This window comes from Maylandia zebra, linkage group LG7 (assembly GCF_041146795.1).
Source record: "Maylandia zebra isolate NMK-2024a linkage group LG7, Mzebra_GT3a, whole genome shotgun sequence".
Lineage (NCBI taxonomy): Eukaryota > Metazoa > Chordata > Actinopteri > Cichliformes > Cichlidae > Maylandia > Maylandia zebra.
In genome coordinates this window covers 21,366,586-21,385,023 of record NC_135173.1, presented here as the reverse complement: position 1 = coordinate 21,385,023, position 18,438 = coordinate 21,366,586, and the positions used below count along the sequence as shown (strand labels likewise).

At 38.8% G+C, this 18,438-nt stretch overlaps 2 long non-coding RNA genes across 3 annotated transcripts; one reads left to right on the top strand and one right to left on the bottom strand.

Moving 5' to 3' along the window:
• Positions 1–13,507: 13,507 nt before the first annotated feature.
• Positions 13,508–14,986, bottom strand: LOC112431065 (uncharacterized). The gene is made up of 3 exons (XR_003022326.2): positions 14,929–14,986; positions 14,711–14,768; positions 13,508–13,644 (listed from the first exon to the last, which is right to left on the bottom strand). It is a non-coding gene; the product is annotated as an uncharacterized LOC112431065 (long non-coding RNA).
• Positions 14,987–15,718: 732 nt separating this feature from the next.
• Positions 15,719–17,217, top strand: LOC143419656 (uncharacterized). 2 transcript variants are annotated; one of them, XR_013099668.1, is made up of 3 exons: positions 15,719–15,786; positions 15,976–16,083; positions 16,561–17,217. It is a non-coding gene; the product is annotated as an uncharacterized LOC143419656 (long non-coding RNA). The 2 variants fall into 2 exon arrangements; XR_013099669.1 differs by lacking the exon at positions 16,561–17,217 and adding an exon at positions 16,190–16,215.
• Positions 17,218–18,438: the final 1,221 nt, after the last annotated feature.

The following is an 18,438-nucleotide window of genomic DNA, read 5'->3' as shown; positions in this document are numbered from 1 at the left end:
GCTGAAGATCACAAGTCCTGCTTGATCCTGGCGACGAGTTTCAGTCTTCCTGGTGTTTCTGAAATGATGCCTCTCACTGTGGGTCAACAGAACTTCTGGCACAGGACAGCTGTAATGAAAGAAATTGAAGAAGTTTTGAAAAAAAAAAAATCTTGGAAATGCCCTAAAAGTGAGAAGCAGATTTTGTATTTACTTTTTTTTTGCCAATCAAGATAAAGTATAATTTTCACCATTCAATTACTAACCTTGTCATCTCCTGCACTGTCTGTTTTGGGCTCTGGGCTCGTCCTTCCCAGCGCTCATGAGACTGCTTTGCTGCACTGTGGTATGAGGTGCTAACCTGTTGACAGTGTTGGGAAGGTTAACTTTAAAATGTATTCCACCAAAGATTATAGAAGCAATGTATTCTGAATACTTTACAACTACATGAATGTACTATTGCTGTGTGATTTATTACTATTACTGAAGGCTACTCGCCATACCAATACCAACTAGATGTTAAAATCTTAATATAAATGAGTAACAGTAGGTGGTCATTAGGTAAGGCTGCACTTTTTGCAGCGATCTCGTGTAGAAAACTATTCAGCGCGTATATAAAACAGGTCAGCGGCTCCGAACCGTAGTAAAGGGACCTCTGGCTAATACGTCGGGTTCGTGTCGGGCTCGTAGCTGAAAACTAGCTTTACTTTGTTGTCTGGGTCAAGTTTGCTAGCGAGAGACAGAGAGAGGCGTTGAAAGGCTGCTTATACAAAAACAACAAGCACACATGCTACAAACTTTAGCCGAGTCATTTAGACAGCTGTTAGCACAGGATTCTCCTTATGGAGACCTGATATGTTTAATATGCTGCTGAGAATATAGCCCAGAAGAAGTGGATAGTATAGCTTTTATTTTGGAAAGAGACATTTCTCTGTAATAAACTCTCTTTTCCAAGATGAGTGATTCCTCAATCAGATACAGGGCTCGCAATATCGCTAGCTCGCTAACCATAAAGCTGCACTTTCTTTTTGCCTTATAGTCTGATTTGTCATAACTTCTCCGTTTTGTGGTAAGCTTTTCTTTGGCTGTCACTTCTTCACCCTGACCTGTCTTATTTGGCTCAGCAGAACTAAAATATATATCCTGCTGCTTTTACACACGCACTCACATAAGCTCAGCGATTCTCTGCGCGATCAACCTCTCACATGTTTGAACTTGCTGCGGGAGATTTCACTTGTCATGTTTGCATAGTAAGCTAACAATTAATAAGACGATGTCAGAGGAATTGGTGCACAAATTATCATCACTCACAGATCAGTGCTGTCGCTCTCTATACACAGTTCGCGCGATTGCAAAGTGAAAGCAAAAAAAACAAGCGCAAATTCAAACGCGATTTCAATATGTCACATATTGACAGTAGTGATGGGATTTCCGGCTCTTTTTAGAGATCCGGCTCTTTCGGCTCGGCTCACTAAAAAGAGCCGGCTCTTTTGGCTCCGAACCGGCTCTTCAGGTTGTTTTGTTGCTTTAATTAATTTATTATTCACAATAATATAAAATTATGCACAAAAGGAATTACTAACGTAAAAAAGTGGTTTTATTTATATATGTTTATATATAAATATATGCGGTGGCCCCTAGAGACAAAACACGTACAAACTCCAAAACACATTTCTAGCATGAACTGAACTTCCAAAGCAGAGCTACTAGATCACTTAAATTACACAATTGAAAGCATGTGTGTATTGTTTGTGTATTTATACACAGGCACTCAAATATATTCAAATAATTAAAAAAAAAAAGTTCATCTACCTGTTACTATCACACACCAAATCCGGTCGTTGGTACTTGCTGGATTGTGTAGCCACAAGATAACAAAAGCTCAACACTGCGCCCAGCATCCTGGAGCACTTCTGTTGTCTTTTGTAAGTGTTTTGAGTTTTTATGTGCTTCTGAGTTTTTACGTGTTTTGGAGTTTGTACGTGTTTTTACGTGTTTTGGAGTTTGTACGTGTTTTGGAGTTTTTACGTGTTTTGGAGTTTGTATGTGTTTTTACATGTTTTGGAGTTTGTACATGCTTCAGAGTTCGTACGTGATTTGAAGTTTGTATGTGCTTTGTCTCTAGGGACCACTGTAAATATACTTTTATTTATTCACGCCACATAAAATGTAATAAATAAATCATATAATACAAAAATCAACTATTCACATTTCAACTTTTAACTATTTAAATTTTCAGCTGTTTCCTTTTACAAATTTAAAGTGAAAACAACACAAAACACTGCAAAACACAATTAAATATAAATTATAATATGAAAACAAAAAGAACATGCACATTCTCTGTCATATGGGCCCGCATGAATCCGCACTTTATGAATCCTTTATCATCTGCAACCGAAAATAGTTGTGGATGATTACTATACCTTTCTAATGTGAAGTTGTTGTCCCTGGCTCTCTTTCTCTCTCTCCCCCTCTGGATCTGTTCCTGTGCTACTGAGTGTAACTACCGCCCCTCCCCCCTCTGCCCAGCGTAAAGCACAAGGCTCGCGTGCAGAGTGAAGCGGAAAAAAAGTGCGAGACAGAGGGTGAGAGAAAAAAAACCAAAAAAAAAAAAAAACCCGGAGCCGGCTCTCGTCGTTCACGTCAAAGAGCCGGCTCTAAGAGCCATTTCGTTCGCGAACGTCCCATCACTAATTGACAGTGGCTCGCCGATGCCAATGACATAATTACCCAGCTACATTTCTGAAAGAATGCAAAAGCATTGACATATATTTTCCTTCCTACAATAGCCCGACGGGCAGGGCAGAGATAGATTTTGGTAGCCCGACTGAAAAAATCGCTAGCCCCGGGAAGTCGGGCTAGCGATATTGCGAGCCCTGTATCTGATTGAGGAATCACTCATCTTTGGAAAAGAGAGTTTATTACAGAGAAATGTCTCTTTCCAAAATAAAAGCTATACTATCCGCTTCTACTGGGCTATATTCTCAGCAGCATATTAAACATATCAGGTCTCCATAAGGAGAATCCTGTGCTAACAGCTGTTTAAATGACTCGGCTAAAGTTTGTAGCATGCGTGCTTGTTGTTTTTGTCTGCTTGTGCAGTCATATTCGTTGTGTTCCCACTAGTGCTTTCAGGTTAATCTCGTTGAAATGACCTTAACGCCACAACACGGCAAATCTCCGTTAACGAGCTAAAGCCGATTGCCCCGTGCATGGGGCTAGACGGCCAACACGTTAACGAGCTAACTGTGCTAACACACTAGCTCCCACCCATGTAATTGAGCATTGCATGGCACATCCAACATACTGTTTTACTTTAGTCCATGACTCGCTTACCTTCAGGGTCATACGTCACATGAAAACCAAAATAATTCCAAACGCCAGATCTGAATGAGGGTGGGGGAGGTCCACTTCTGTCTCGCTAGCTTGCCCTGGCTCTTCCTTCTGACGATGCTGTCTGTGTTGAGCGCTCAGTGAATCTGTGTTCGACTTCTCCGCCTAGGCTGCACTCTCGAGCCTAGGCGGAGTAGTCGAACGCAGATTCACCGAGCGCTCAACACAGACAGCATTGTCAGAAGGAAAGTTGATAAAATTAATTACAAATTTTGTATTGTTCGATACATATGCGTACCGAACCGAAAGCACTGTATCGAACGATTCAATATCGATACGAATATCGTTGCACCCCTAATATATATATATATAACTATATTAATTCTGATTGTTATTACTAGTTCAAGTTGGAGTTATGATCTTATGAACTATGAAATTGAATCAATCAAGTTAGACCTGGCTGAACTGAATTTGGAACCAGATCTCTTTAGGAATGAACTAGCACAACACTTAAAGTTAACTGACTAAAATCTTTTAATCAACACAATGACAATAAGGGAACTTCACTGGGATTGATAAATTATCTAATGTTTATTTGAAGACTGTAAAATAAAAACAATGTTCATGGAACAAGTCTAGTTTCATACTTGTAAGGGATGATAGCTGACTTCGGAGAAAATCTCTCTCTCCTTCCAGTTCTTCAATTCTCTTATTTTGCCACTCCAGTTTCTCCTTAAGAAAAGTCAGTTTCTCTCGCTCCTTGTTAAGAAGGGCAGTTGCAGTAGGGGCAGGATTAGAAGAAGAATCTAAAGAACAAACAATTATTAAATTACAATACTAAAATAATTTATAATCTAAACTTGGGAAACCCAAATAAAATATTGATTAAAAACGGTTACAACTTGAATTTATAAAAAGCCACTTTGTAAAAATTATGTTATATACAGCTGTGGTGGTTCAGGCATTTCTAAAACAAGGCAAATAATTCTTATGTGTACTGCCTTACCAGGGTGTTTAATATAAATTTAATGATGCACATAAACAAAACTAAAAATATACAACTAAGTGATATAAATCGTTTGGAATAACCAATAGTAATAGAGCTATTCACATGTTATGTGATGTTAGTTAGCCACTGTAGCTAGCAGCCAAATGGCTCGGTAGCTAGCTAGCTAGCATTATACTCACCTTCATGTCTAACTGCTGACGTCGTTGGCTTAGTGCAATCTAGATCATCCAGTCTCTGCTTTTTGTATCTCTTCGAACGTGTGCTAACTGTGTAAGTCGCAGACGCACACAAATTTTTATCTTCTGCTCCATCCATGGCGCAGCAACTTGAACGAGTGTGTCTGTTTGTGCCCCTTTGGCTTGACCTTCCAGAGTGCTCCACTGCCTGTCACGCTCAGAGAGGAGGGGCTTTCCTTAAGTTAACTGTGATTGGATGGTTGTATAATATGGAAGAAATATAGTATCATCATAATTCAAGTATTTTTAGACATTGAATTTATGACACTGAATTTTTATCCTCCAAATTTCCCTGCAAAAATATTCACCTGCAAAAAATTCACCTGCAAAAATTCACCTGAAAAAAATTCACCTGCAAAAATTCACCTGAAAAAAATTCACCTGAAAAAAATTCATCTGCAAAAATTCACCTGAAAAAAATTCACCTGCAAAAATTCGCCTGCAAAAATTCAACTGCAAAAGTGATGAACTTTAATGACCCAAGCCAGAGCAATCAGCACCAGATAGAGTCGAGTGGCTCTCAGCCAATTAAATTACGCTGTTTGATCACATGACACCGTTAGCCAGCAGTGTGTCTCCTAAAAGAGAGCTGTTTAAAGGTGAGTGATTAAGTTTTTCTCCTAAATAGAGATCATTACAGAATGCCTAGTCCTACTTAAAATCCCATTTATTTTTATTTTTTTTTATCATCTACTCGAACTGAGGAAAACGTTTGACTAACTCAAAGACAATTTCCACGCCTCCCCTGCCTGACTGCAGAGGCAGTTTTGAATTTAGGAGCAGCAAGATGGAAGCGGCAAACCCTGGCGATTCTCCGGTAAGTATATTGTTATTTATCTTCAAGTTTGTCTTTTGAAACGTTAATGTTATTTAAATCTGTTGCTCACGTATAAAGTACACAGACGGGGTCTTTGCTCAACTCGTCTGAGGCGTGTCTCACTAAGCGCTACATGCTAGCATCCTGCTAACCGAGCTACCCTTTACATGCTGTGCTTTAGAAAATAGGATACTCGTTAAAAAAATACTCCGCAGATATTGATAGACGAACACTGCAAATATAATGTTGTAAACGAGAACGGCCTTTGGTGAAGGGGTAAAATACACCATGAATAAAGCCATAGAGTGAATTGGCTGCCATGGTTGCAGAACGGCCGGATTTAATGACAAGAATGGGGAAGAGTGAGGTGAAGTGAACCAAAGCCACAAAACACGGTCAGACAAGGCGGCAAAAGGGCAGTGATCTGTTCGTCAGTATGAAGTTGGTGTGTGCTTTGGTGAACAAAAACTCCAGACCGGTAGCAGGAAGATGGGAGACTCGTGTTTCACTGGAATAGTGGTGAATTAAAACATCCTTTGTTGGGGACATTTCGGTGTAAATGCATCCATACAGGTGAGACAGAGGCAGACCAGACAGTGAAGAAAACAAGGCAAACATTAGAAATATTAAAACGGAAATATAGGATTAATATAACATACAATTTGGGAAAATGTAAGGAACGCAATGTAAATGATATTGTAAAGTCATTAAAACAGCATACTCTGATTAAAAGAAACATGTAATTGGGTAGGATAATAATGTTAAAAAACATGTACAAGATGGGTATGTATACTTGTAGACAGAATTTAACAACTATAAAGTTGTAACATGCCAGACCATCTTGATTGAATGTAACTTCGCTCCACACAAGTTTTATGGTAGACATATTCATATTGGTATCTAATAAATGATTAATTCTTAGATTTTTATCTAACGTTAATTTATAAATTGTTTCGGTCTTTGTGTTTGTTTCAGATTATGCAAGATGAAATTATTCAGTCAGCAAGACACTTGCTGCAGTTGCTGACATCATCCAACTTAACTGCTGCTGTGATGAATCAGAATACAAGGTTTACTTTAGCAAGACCTATGAGTTAATGCTACATTTAACTAAATTGTTATATATTTTTTGTGTCCAATATTGTCTCCATATGATTTTGTTTTTTGCAACATCTTGCAGAGAACAGAGTCAAGGTACCAGCTTGGTCAACCCTAAAAGACCATCTGTTCATCAAGAAATGACCAGGTGAAAAAGTCATAAACTAAACACTCTGCATGAGCATGGAATTTAGGATGCAACTTTATATCTTACCTGCTCTACACTCAGGGCTTGAATTACAATGTTGAAAACATGCAGTTCTTTGAATCTTTGGGCTGAAGGAAGGACAATACTCGGTGTATCAATGCTCAATCAACAATCATTTATTTCCATACAATTCAACAATAAGAGCATTACAACGTCCGGACGGGAGAGATGCTACCAGAGGGTCAGGCACATGTCTCAAAATGGTGACGGGTTGCTCAGCTTTTTATAGTCTCTAGTGGCCCCCAGCTAGTCGTAAAAGCCAAAACATCACATTTTTTCTCTGTTACAGCGCCTAAGTTATGACCTCGGCAGTTGTTTCTCTGCTTTCTGTAAGGTGGGGGTGTGGAATGTGGTCTATCTATCTCCCCTGTCTTAGACACAGAGTCTCCTGCTTACAACCTTCTCTTCATGATTCAACAATTAAGCATGTCAAGAAAACAGTGTAACACATTCCCAGCAGATCAAGGATACAGAGTGATGCACATTTATCTAATGAACTAATATGTGAATATGTTCTGTTAACTCAAAAGTATAATGAGAACTAAACTACATACAGATCACACACTCTATTTTAAAGGGTATAATATGATCTACAGCAGTATTCTAATTCAACTACTTTGATTACATATATAAGGTAACATATAATAACAGAATAATATCACAATACCCTCTTTTGATCTCTCATTAAAGAGATCACTAATAACAAGCACTTCAGCGTTGCAAGGTCCAGTTCTTCTTGATCCTGAGGCCCTCTGTCCCCCTTTAACGGGTGGACCATATGGGGGATGACCTCTGTGTTCACGCAGTTCAGATGCAAGCAAAGTTAGATTTACAACCATAACAGCAGTTACAGATGACACTCCCATCACTCCCCATTTTCCCACAGCTTTATTTTGGTGCTCCAGTTTTCCACTCCCATTTTAATGCCCCCTTATACCTTTCAAATGTACTTAGACTAGAACCTCTGTCTAAGGAGCTTTTAACCTTTATTTTTATTGCTGCAGCTACCAGTGTCTTCCAGTTGGGTGATTCTCAGCTTCTTTCTTCGACCTCCGGGGTTAGACCACCCTTTAGTCATTGCACAGTTCTGGGGATTATTCTGCCCCGATTTCAAACAAAGATCTGTGTGTTTTGGGTTCACCGGCGTGTCCCCCTTTTTGCCAAGAGCCTCTCGAACCTCGTTGGTCTGGTGTTCCTGGTTTTCGCCAACCCCTTCATGGTTATTGCTGTGTTTGTGGGATCCATCTTCTCCAGGAGCCCAAACGTCATGACACTTGACCCCAGTTGCTGTCTCGGCTGTCCCTACATCTGTCTCTGCTGTGAAGGGTCCTCACATCTCCGTGTCCCCGTCTGGTGTCTCTTCCTTTCTCTGCAAGAGACAGAAAACCAAAACACCTCTCTCCCTAGCCTTGATAATCTAATATTGTTATCCATTGTTGTTCTAATGATTCAAATTTGGTTTAAAATATTATGTTCAGGACCTATTCTAATCATAATCTATGTGTGTGTAAAAGAAATCAAAAATTAGTGAACCCTTTCTAAGTCTAACACATTATAAGCTTAAGTTTTACCATAGCTAAATTATTAAACACAGAAATAACGTCATAAGATGTTCATAAAACCATTGTTTGATGTTCGGACTCAACTCCCCCTTTTTGACACACTCCCATGTGTCAATTCATTGGAGCTAGACAATTAAAAGAGAAGGTTGGTGACATCATATCTCAGAAAGTATCAGAAATTCTTCTCTCGAGTACCGTTGCTCCAGCCTTGTCATCCCTGAGGATCTTCGATCCCGAAAATGTCCCTTCTCCTCATGTAATAAAGTCTGTCATCCTTCCATGCCCTGGTAACTGGTCCATCCAGAGCTGTAACATTTTGAAATGTACATACAACAAGCCAAACCACACCTTGGTCACACCAACCCTTTTCTGCCCCGAAGATGTCCAATGCCATCCTAGTATGGACTGTCAAAAGTGGCTTTAACGCTGACTATCCTGACAATCCATTTTATAACGTTTCCTGGTCAGATTTGCCAATCTCTGCACCAGGGTTGTAATAGTTTTGCAATTTTCATCAGTTTTTATTTTTATTTAGCTTCGACTTCAGATTTTCAATTTTATATCAGTTTTAATTAGTTTTTACCAATTCTTTGCTAGTTTAGTGTAGTTTTTATTTTCTGAAAATCCTTAGTTTCAATTTAGTTTTATTTGTGTTTTGCAAAAATTAAGTGTAACAAAATCCCAGTTCCATCATATCAGTCATGCTCTTCTGGTTATCCTTGGGTGTTGAGACTAATAACTATTAACTCTTGCCGCACCGAGTGGTCCTAATTTTGGTTCAAGTGAATTGATAACCTTTTGAAGGCGATTGTTTCACACCTTTATTTAGATGTCCCAGTCCTGTTGTCTCGGGATACATCACGCTGCCTTATCTGGGGTTAGCTGTTTTCTGGGGATGCGGGTTGAGTGGGTGAGCTCTTCAAGGAGGGGGAGTGTGCTCCCCCTGATGAGGTCTTCTAGGTAAGCTAGGTTAACCTTCTTGTGTGGGCTTTTCAAGTGCACTTTAAGGTTAGTGGGACTTTTAGTTTTATAAATGTCCCTCATGACCCCCTGATGACCCAGTATTTCATTTTTGCACACTGTAGTACACATTTTAGTTTTTGCTTATTCTTTTTGCAAGTACCCCCCCTCGGTGGCGAGAAACTGTTGGTGTGGTCAAGTGGGTGCTCTGGAAACAAACGCTCAGGACAGAACAGTTACCAGTCATGTACTTCCTACAAATTTTGCATATGTTTTATTCCATATTGATCCTCTGAGTGTAATGGTACATTTTAATTTGAATTTATCCAAACTAAACACAATATTGTCTTTATTTACTTTGCTCTTGTTCTTTTGCAGTACCACATCCTATCAAATGTCCCTGTCGATTATATTCTACATTTAATAACTTACTATTTCAAGTGAGAACCTAAATCACGTGGACCAATGTTTATTATTGCATATCTCTATTCTGAATGTGGCCAGTCATTCATAGGTATTGTTCAATTTTGGCGATTTTCCTCTATAAAATTTAATTGACTTTTTACAGTGGCCTGCTATGGTTAATAATAACATATTCCAGTCATGAGTGATATCAATAGTTATCTCCACTGTAGCATTTGGCATTCCCAATAATATAACATGATACCTTACTCAAAACACAGCTAATATAGCACAGTTTTCTTAATGCAAACATCAGTAACTCAAAATCAGCAACCACAGTGTTAAGTCTGCAGTTCATACTTATGTGAAGCTAGAGTCTCCTCCTCCAGTCTCTCTTATCCTCCTGCTCCTGAAAAAACAAAACAAAACAAAGCGAAGCATCCACCCTTCTCTTGTCGGCTGGGTGAATTGTTTATTGGCATTTACTAATCCTAAAGTGGGTGCAGTCATTGTCTCAGTATCAAGTCAGTCAAAGCTTTTAGTCGTCAGTCCATCACAGTCCATTCGCATGCATACCTCCATACACATTCATACCAGATGTTGCTGATAATGGAGTCTCACGCGCAACCTATTCGAGCATCCATCACCAGCAAGATGACGTCATCATTTTAAAGGAAAACAATTCCTTGTTGTTTTTTTTGTTTTTTTTTTTTTTTTTTTTTTTTTTTTTTGGGCCGGATTGACTCGGTGCAATCCTTTCTCAGTGTTCCCTATAAGTGAATTTCTCCCAAGCCAATTACAATCATGGAGAAGCACACTTTGCAACTGTTTACAGTAATAATATTTTATAGCGCTTTAAATTTCAATCTTTCAGGCCTTGTTTAAAGAGCTGATTGTTAAATCATGAACTCACAAAATATCAACATATCACCACCGGTGGATCACACCTCTCAGATTTTCTTATCTCAGTGCACTGTAACAAAAACGAAAACAGACATAACCAACAAAATACTACTAAAATAACACAAACTAGGGCCCGTTGCAGACATGTCCAAGCATAAAACTATCCCTCTCTCGCTTACGAGAAAGAACACAAGCCAAAGCTCACTGATAACATCAAACTAGCGCTAAACAAAACCAAACAATCAACCAGAAATTCACAGGAACATTTTGCTTCCTGCCGGGACAATATTGTGTGGGAATGAGAACCTCAGGTGCCGTAACACCTTTTGTTCCTCCTTGAATTAAAACTCAATCACAGAAAATGCCGTACTCCAACCTAAACTTACACTATTACTTCATCATTTTCACTCTGTGCCACTGTTCCTCATCAGGGCTGTGTGAAGCACAGCAAAGAATTCAGTCAAGGCCTTGAGCCATAAACAGACATCACGCACAGACATTGTTTTCATAACCAAACCGTTTTAGAGCTTATTCCTAAAATCTACATAAATGCCTTCTAGGTGACATATAACACATTCTAAGTAATCAATGGCTCCTCATAAAAATTATGCATTGGGATGTTTGTGTGCAGCATTTTGCATATCAGCATAAGCAAAGCATTCTTCATTGCATCAGCGTGTATGTGTGTGTGCGTGTGGATCACTCTTCATTGCACAAGCGTGTGCATGTGTATGTGTGTGCATCACTTCTCAGTGAATCAACATTCCCGTGTGTGTGTGTGTGTGTGTGTGTGTCATTTCTCACTCACTCAACGAGTGCACGTGTTCATGTGTGTATTTCACTTCATTCTGAATCTGTGTGTTTGGAGACGTGTGTGTGTGTGTGTGTGTGTGTGTTTCTCTTCATTCTGAGTCAGTGCATGTAGATGTGTGTGTTTGTGTGGGTGTTTGTGTTCATCACTTTCCTGTTCTGGTGTTCTGGGTAAACCACGGCCTGAAGCATGCCCTGGGGTCCTGCCCCCCTCCTTTTTCAGTTTGTTTGCGACCATTGCTGCTGCTGCTGCTGCTCAAAATTCAGTCCGTCCTGGTTCTGACCCCAATTGGGGCAGTCCTTTCTCCAGTGTCGATGTTCACCGCAGGTGAAACCTGCATCTTCTTCTGTGTTTTTGTCCATTCTGAGGTGCTTTCTGTCCTCAGTTACTCCTCTTGTCTCGGTCACGCCCTTTTTCGCCACCCGATCATCCGTGTTGGTCCATCACTGTCCTGCACAGTGTGAATGCAAAGTTATCAAGGTCAGCATTCTTTCGCTCGGCCTTACTTTTCATTCGGGCTTGGCGGGCGTCTCGTCACAGCTCTGTCAGCTGACGCAGTCTGGGAATTTTCCCCCGTGTAGTGAAACGGGCCTTAGGTTTAGTGCTCTCCGTCTCGGCTGCATGAGATCACATTCCTGCAGGTCTGTTGACATTCTCAGGTCGTTGTTGTGGGTCCAGCTGTTGCAGCATTTGGTCAGTGTCACGTATGGGGGAGAGCAGGAGTCCAGTCAGCCTCGGCTTTCAGGGCCGGCAAAGCAGCCTGTAATTAAATATGTATAGAAAAAACAAAAACAAAACAAAACAAAAACAAACAAAAAACAAAAACAAACGAACAGGAAAATGTTGTTGTGTTGGCTGTGTTATTCAGAGGGGAGACAATGGGGCCAGGCCCTGTGTCAGCCTTCTCTCCCCCTTTTTTTGTTTTTTGTCTCCCGATATAATCAACTCCTAACCCACCAAGTTGACAGGACAACACCGGTATATGTTAAAATTCTTAAGATCATGTTTAAAAGCCCAAAAAAGGAACTTTCTTTCATTCAGTAATCACTTTTATTAATCAATCAACAGAAAACATGTCACAATTTGAATCTTTTAACCACTAAATTTGTTGTGTCTTGCCTGGTTGGTTAGACCAGTGTTCCTTTTTTTTTTTTTTTTTTTTTTTAGTTAAATTATTGTCCTGCAACCCAGAGGGTTTCTTTGTCAGTAATGTATAGACTTCATCATTTAAGTATGTTAATTTTTCTTTAACCTTGCTGGAAAATCTTCACGTGTTCATGAGTGTAAGCTGTTTCTTCATTGCGTGTATGTGCATTTGTATAAAAGCAGGTTAATTTTATCTTTTCTCAAACTAGGCGTTACCTTAAAAGGAGCCTTTCTCTCAGATTTCTCTGCTTGTGTGTGTTTTTGTTTCACCTTTTTGTTGTGATGCTCCGGACGCCTTCCCAACCTCCACAAGTCCGTTTGCATGTTTTGATCAAGAGCCTTTTTTTGGGCAGCTGAAGAGGAGAAGTCTATGTTATGGCCAACCTCTGGCTGTATCTTGGTCATATTACCCAGCAAAACCCAGTATGCAGGTTCATCTGTAACAGTCCTTGTGCCACGGATCAACACTGTTGCTTCTACTTTAAACAGAAGAGCAGTGACGTGGGTGCAGGTCTCCGTGACTCCGGCCTTACAGCTGCAGCGGGCGGCTTCAACCTTCCCTGTGATGCTCACAGTGACCCATGGCTGCAATGCTGGTTCATTCAGTCTTTGAGAGTGCAGCACCTGAAACACACACAAAGTTCTTGTCTTTAAATGAACTATGAGCCAAGGCTGACATAAATGTTTTATCTACTTAATCATTGATGTAACAGTGTTTAGAAAGTTAGCACATACATGTAATTTTTCATTTCTTTATGTGTCCATTGCTGCAGGTTATAGTGTAAATCTGCCTGTTCTGTCAGAAACCTGCCTGCAGAAAATGAACCTAAAGGATGTAATGCAAGGATGTCATCACTTTCAAGATGGAGAAAGCATAAAGTGACAATTATGAATCACTTAATATGATAAGGAGATTCTGCAGGTCATTAATCAAAGTATAAAACTAAAATAAAATATATTTTTAGTGACACAAGATACAAATATGGAAGCAAGATGTATAATCGCTCAGTTTGGGGAAATTGTGGGTAGCCTGCAAGGGCCTCAACTTCTCCATACCCACAATGTGCAACAAATGGGCACAGCTGATCTTCAACAGTGGAACATCGGCCAGTTACTTCCAACTTTAACGCAGCTTGTAGTCTTGGAGAGCAGCACACCAAAACTGCATGCACAACTTCTGCTAACAGTGGAAACGGATTAAGAAATCCATGCAAACAGATTCATAAACCGAAAGAATATTATTTTACAGGATTAATGATCATATCAGCCGCTGGCTGATCACAAACCCTGAGGGTGTATACGAGAAGCAGAAGAAGCAGAGAGAATATCCCGTTTAAGTTTAGATAGTATTTGTAAAGATATTGACCATATCCTTTTCTGAAAGTGTGGATATAATGGATGGGGTAAGGTACTGACATGCTACAACTTTATAGTTGTTAAATTCTGTCTACAAGTATACATACCCATCTTGTACATGTTTTTTAACATTATTATCCTACCCAATTACATGTTTCTTTTAATCAGAGTATGCTGTTTTAATGACTTTACAATATCATTTACATTGCGTTCCTTACATTTTCCCAAATTGTATGTTATATTAATCCTATATTTCCGTTTTAATATTTCTAATGTTTGCCTTGTTTTCTTCACTGTCTGGTCTGCCTCTGTCTCACCTGTATGGATGCATTTACACCGAAATGTCCCCAACAAAGGATGTTTTAATTCACCACTCTTCCAGTGAAACACGAGTCTCCCATCTTCCTGCTACCGGTCTGGAGTTTTTGTTCACCAAAGCACACACCAACTTCATACTGACGAACAGATCACTGCCCTTTTGCCGCCTTGTCTGACCGTGTTTTGTGGCTTTGGTTCACTTCACCTCACTCTTCCCCATTCTTGTCATTAAATCCGGCCGTTCTGCAACCATGGCAGCCAATTCACTCTATGGCTTTATTCATGGTGTATTTTACCCCTTCACCAAAGGCCGTTCTCGTTTACAACATTATATTTGCAGTGTTCGTCTATCAATATCTGCGGAGTATTTTTTTAACGAGTATCCTATTTTCTAAAGCACAGCATGTAAAGGGTAGCTCGGTTAGCAGGATGCTAGCATGTAGCGCTTAGTGAGACACGCCTCAGACGAGTTGAGCAAAGACCCCGTCTGTGTACTTTATACGTGAGCAACAGATTTAAATAACATTAACGTTTCAAAAGACAAACTTGAAGATAAATAACAATATACTTACCGGAGAATCGCCAGGGTTTGCCGCTTCCATCTTGCTGCTCCTAAATTCAAAACTGCCTCTGCAGTCAGGCAGGGGAGGCGTGGAAATTGTCTTTGAGTTAGTCAAACGTTTTCCTCAGTTCGAGTAGATGATAAAAAAAAATAAAAATAAATGGGATTTTAAGTAGGACTAGGCATTCTGTAATGATCTCTATTTAGGAGAAAAACTTAATCACTCACCTTTAAACAGCTCTCTTTTAGGAGACACACTGCTGGCTAACGGTGTCATGTGATCAAACAGCGTAATTTAATTGGCTGAGAGCCACTCGACTCTATCTGGTGCTGATTGCTCTGGCTTGGGTCATTAAAGTTCATCACTTTTGCAGTTGAATTTTTGCAGGCGAATTTTTGCAGGTGAATTTTTTTCAGGCGAATTTTTTTCAGGTGAATTTTTGCAGGTGAATTTTTTTCAGGTGAATTTTTGCAGGTGAATTTTTTGCAGGTGAATTTTTTGCAGGTGAATTTTTGCAGGTGAATATTTTTGCAGGGAAATTTGGAGGATAAAAATTCAGTGTCATAAATTCAATGTCTAAAAATACTTGAATTCTGATGATACTATATTTCTTCCATAATATAAGCTCCTCTTCGTTTAAATTAAATTTGTTTTCCCTCCCTTTGGCGGCAGAACGTATTTCTTTAGCATGAATCCAGCGGGTTAGGTCTACATAACAAAGTCGGAGATACATTATAACAGGTGAGACAATCCTCTTTTTTGCTTGGGACTATTTTTCATTATAGGGCTTGTTTTATATAGCATGTGAAGTTCTTTAACTCTGAACCGATTTGCACTAGACTCCCATAGAGTATTTTACAGTGTTTCGAGGTGATAATAAAATAAATTACTCATTTTTTTTCCACCAGAATGTCTCTGGGAATGAGATTGCGCGCCAGAATAGAAGGAAAACAAACTAAATATAAGGCACTAAGGCTCATTAAATGGCTGCAGAAGAAACACCTGCTAAAAAAGAACCTTAGATGTCCTGTTTGTCACCATAAGATGAAAATGATTTCCGTGGTGAAGAAAGACCAATATATGTGGTACGTATAATGCATGATAATGTAGTGCATGTAGTAAATATAACAAAATATTTCGGTTATCAATGCAAGAGGGAGTATTAACCTCTTTTCATTATTATTTTCTTCATATTTAATTTTGTGATTATCTTTTCAATTAATGCTCTTGTTTAAGGGTCCATTTCTTTACTTAACTCATTGGTATGTTCTCAGGTGCTGCAAAAGAGCAAGTCATAGGAAAGTTTCCAGAACAATTAGAACTGGCTCCCTCTTTGAGAAATCAAAAACATCTCTTTTCAGTTGGATGAAGTTCATTTACAGGTATATGTAGATGTAGACATTAATAGCAATGCACCTTTCATAATTGAACACCAATACGAGACTTGTGAAATAAAATTAGTAATAATTGCCTCAATTTCTATCACAGATTTTCACAAGGGCTCAGGCTCAGACAAATAGATATGATGGATGATGAAGTGGCTGGCAGCTCCAGAACACTAAGTAGCATGGCAAGACACATTCGACATGTTTGTATACGTGCAATTAAAAGACACAGAATAAACAATGGACACCGTCCTGGTGGTGACAGAGAATTTGTGGTTATAGATGAAAGCTGTCTCCGTCATCAGCGAAAGGTTGGTAAACTCTCAGACAGGTTTGTTAGAATCAATGCAGATCTGAATGTGTCCTCTAAACATGGAAACCTTTACCATAAGTAAAAAAAAATAGTAGAAGCAACCATCTTTTTGAATGTTTCTTTGTAGATATTCTGTTTAATTTTATTCTTTTTGTTTTCAGTATGCACGTGGACGCTTTGGAAATGCATGGAAAAGGAAGAAATGGGTATTTGGAATGATGGGAATTAAAGACAAAAGGCGAAGGCTCGTGTTAAAACTTGTTGAAAAACGATCAAGGCGCCACCTTGTTCCTCTGATCAGACAGCATGTTAAGTTGGGTAGTGCCATTATCAGTGATGAGTGGAGAGCCTACAAGAATGTTTTGACAAACATAGGGTACAGACATTACACTGTAAATCACAGCAGGTGGTTTGTAGATCCTCAATCTGGCAGTCATACACAGCATATCGAAAGGGCTTGGATGACCATCAAAGGACATGTCCGTAGACTAAGAGGAAATCGCACTGAGAAGTTGCTGGAGGAACACCTGATGGTTCTTGAGTGGTCATCTTGGCTTGGTTCGCAACACCCTGATGGACCACTGGGACGCTTATTTAAGGACATACAAAAAATATTTCCAGTTTGAACCAGTCTGGCATGAACTTTTTTTGGAGTGGGTGACTGTTTGGTGTTTTAAAAAACACATTTAATGTTACATGTGTTACTCTTACAATACATTGCCATTTTTGACAGTAGTTAAATGTTATTTCAAGCACTGATTGTAATTTAGGTCTAAGTGTTATAAATGGTGACATTATACATTTAAGACTCACTTTTGGCAATTAAATGTTTATTAGTGATTAATAAATGGTGTTATGCTTTACACTTTACAATAAGGCTCCCATTTGGCATTTATAAATGTTTATTTGTCATTAATAAATGGTGTTATGCTTTACACTTTACAATAAGGCTCCCATGTGGCATTTATAAATGTTTATTTGTCATTAATAAATGGTTTTATGCTTTACACTTTACAATAAGGCTCCCATTTGGCATTTATAAATGTTTATTTGTCATTAATAAATGCGTTTTATGCTTTACACTTTACAATAAGGCTCCCATGTGGCATTTATAAATATTTATTATTCATTAATAAATGGTTTTATGCTTTACACTTTACAACAAAGCTCTGATTGATAGTTGTGGATATTTATAATGCATTTATGAAGTACAATTTTATATGATAAAAAATATGTTTACAAATGCTGATTGTGCTTACAGGATAGTAACTTAGTCTGAAATGTTTAATATAGCAACTCTAGATTAAATATATAGGTGAACCCATTTGGCTCACTATTTGGCAAGAAACCGGTCAGTTTTTTTTCTTTTTCTCACCCTTAACTAATGCATAATTAACCATTAATAATGGTTTATAAAGCATTTACAGATTAATTAATAATATAGCTATAAACTATTTATTAGCATCTATAAGGGGAGACTTATTGTAAAGTGGTACCATTTTATTTTATTTTATTTTAAACTTTTAAAATATTATTACAAACGAAACAGACATGACTGGGGGATAGGAAAGGGAAAGACATAGACAAGAGACATTTAAGAAAAGGAGAAGGAAAGAAAAACAAAGGGAAAAGGGACAATGAGAAAAGACACTATCCGCAGGATCCCCTGCTGGAAGAAAAAAAAGAAAACAAAACAAGCAAAAATAGAACAACGCAGTAATAAGACCACAGACCCTAGATAAATATAAGTAACAGTAAATAATACATATTGAATGTTACTGAGCAGCACTTAAGACCGACAATGCATGGTATGCTTTGAGGCAGCAGCCAAGGAAGATATAGTGTGACTTTGAATACTCGTGTGTTTACCAGTGTGCTTGAGCGGTGGTCCATGGTGGTTCATGTCAAAATTACTTCCAGTGTTGAAAGGTTACTTTTAAAATATATTCCACTACAGATTACAGAATACATGCCCCAAAATGTAGTTTGGCACGTATTCCATTAAGTTACTCAATGTGAGTAACGTGTTCTGACTTTGG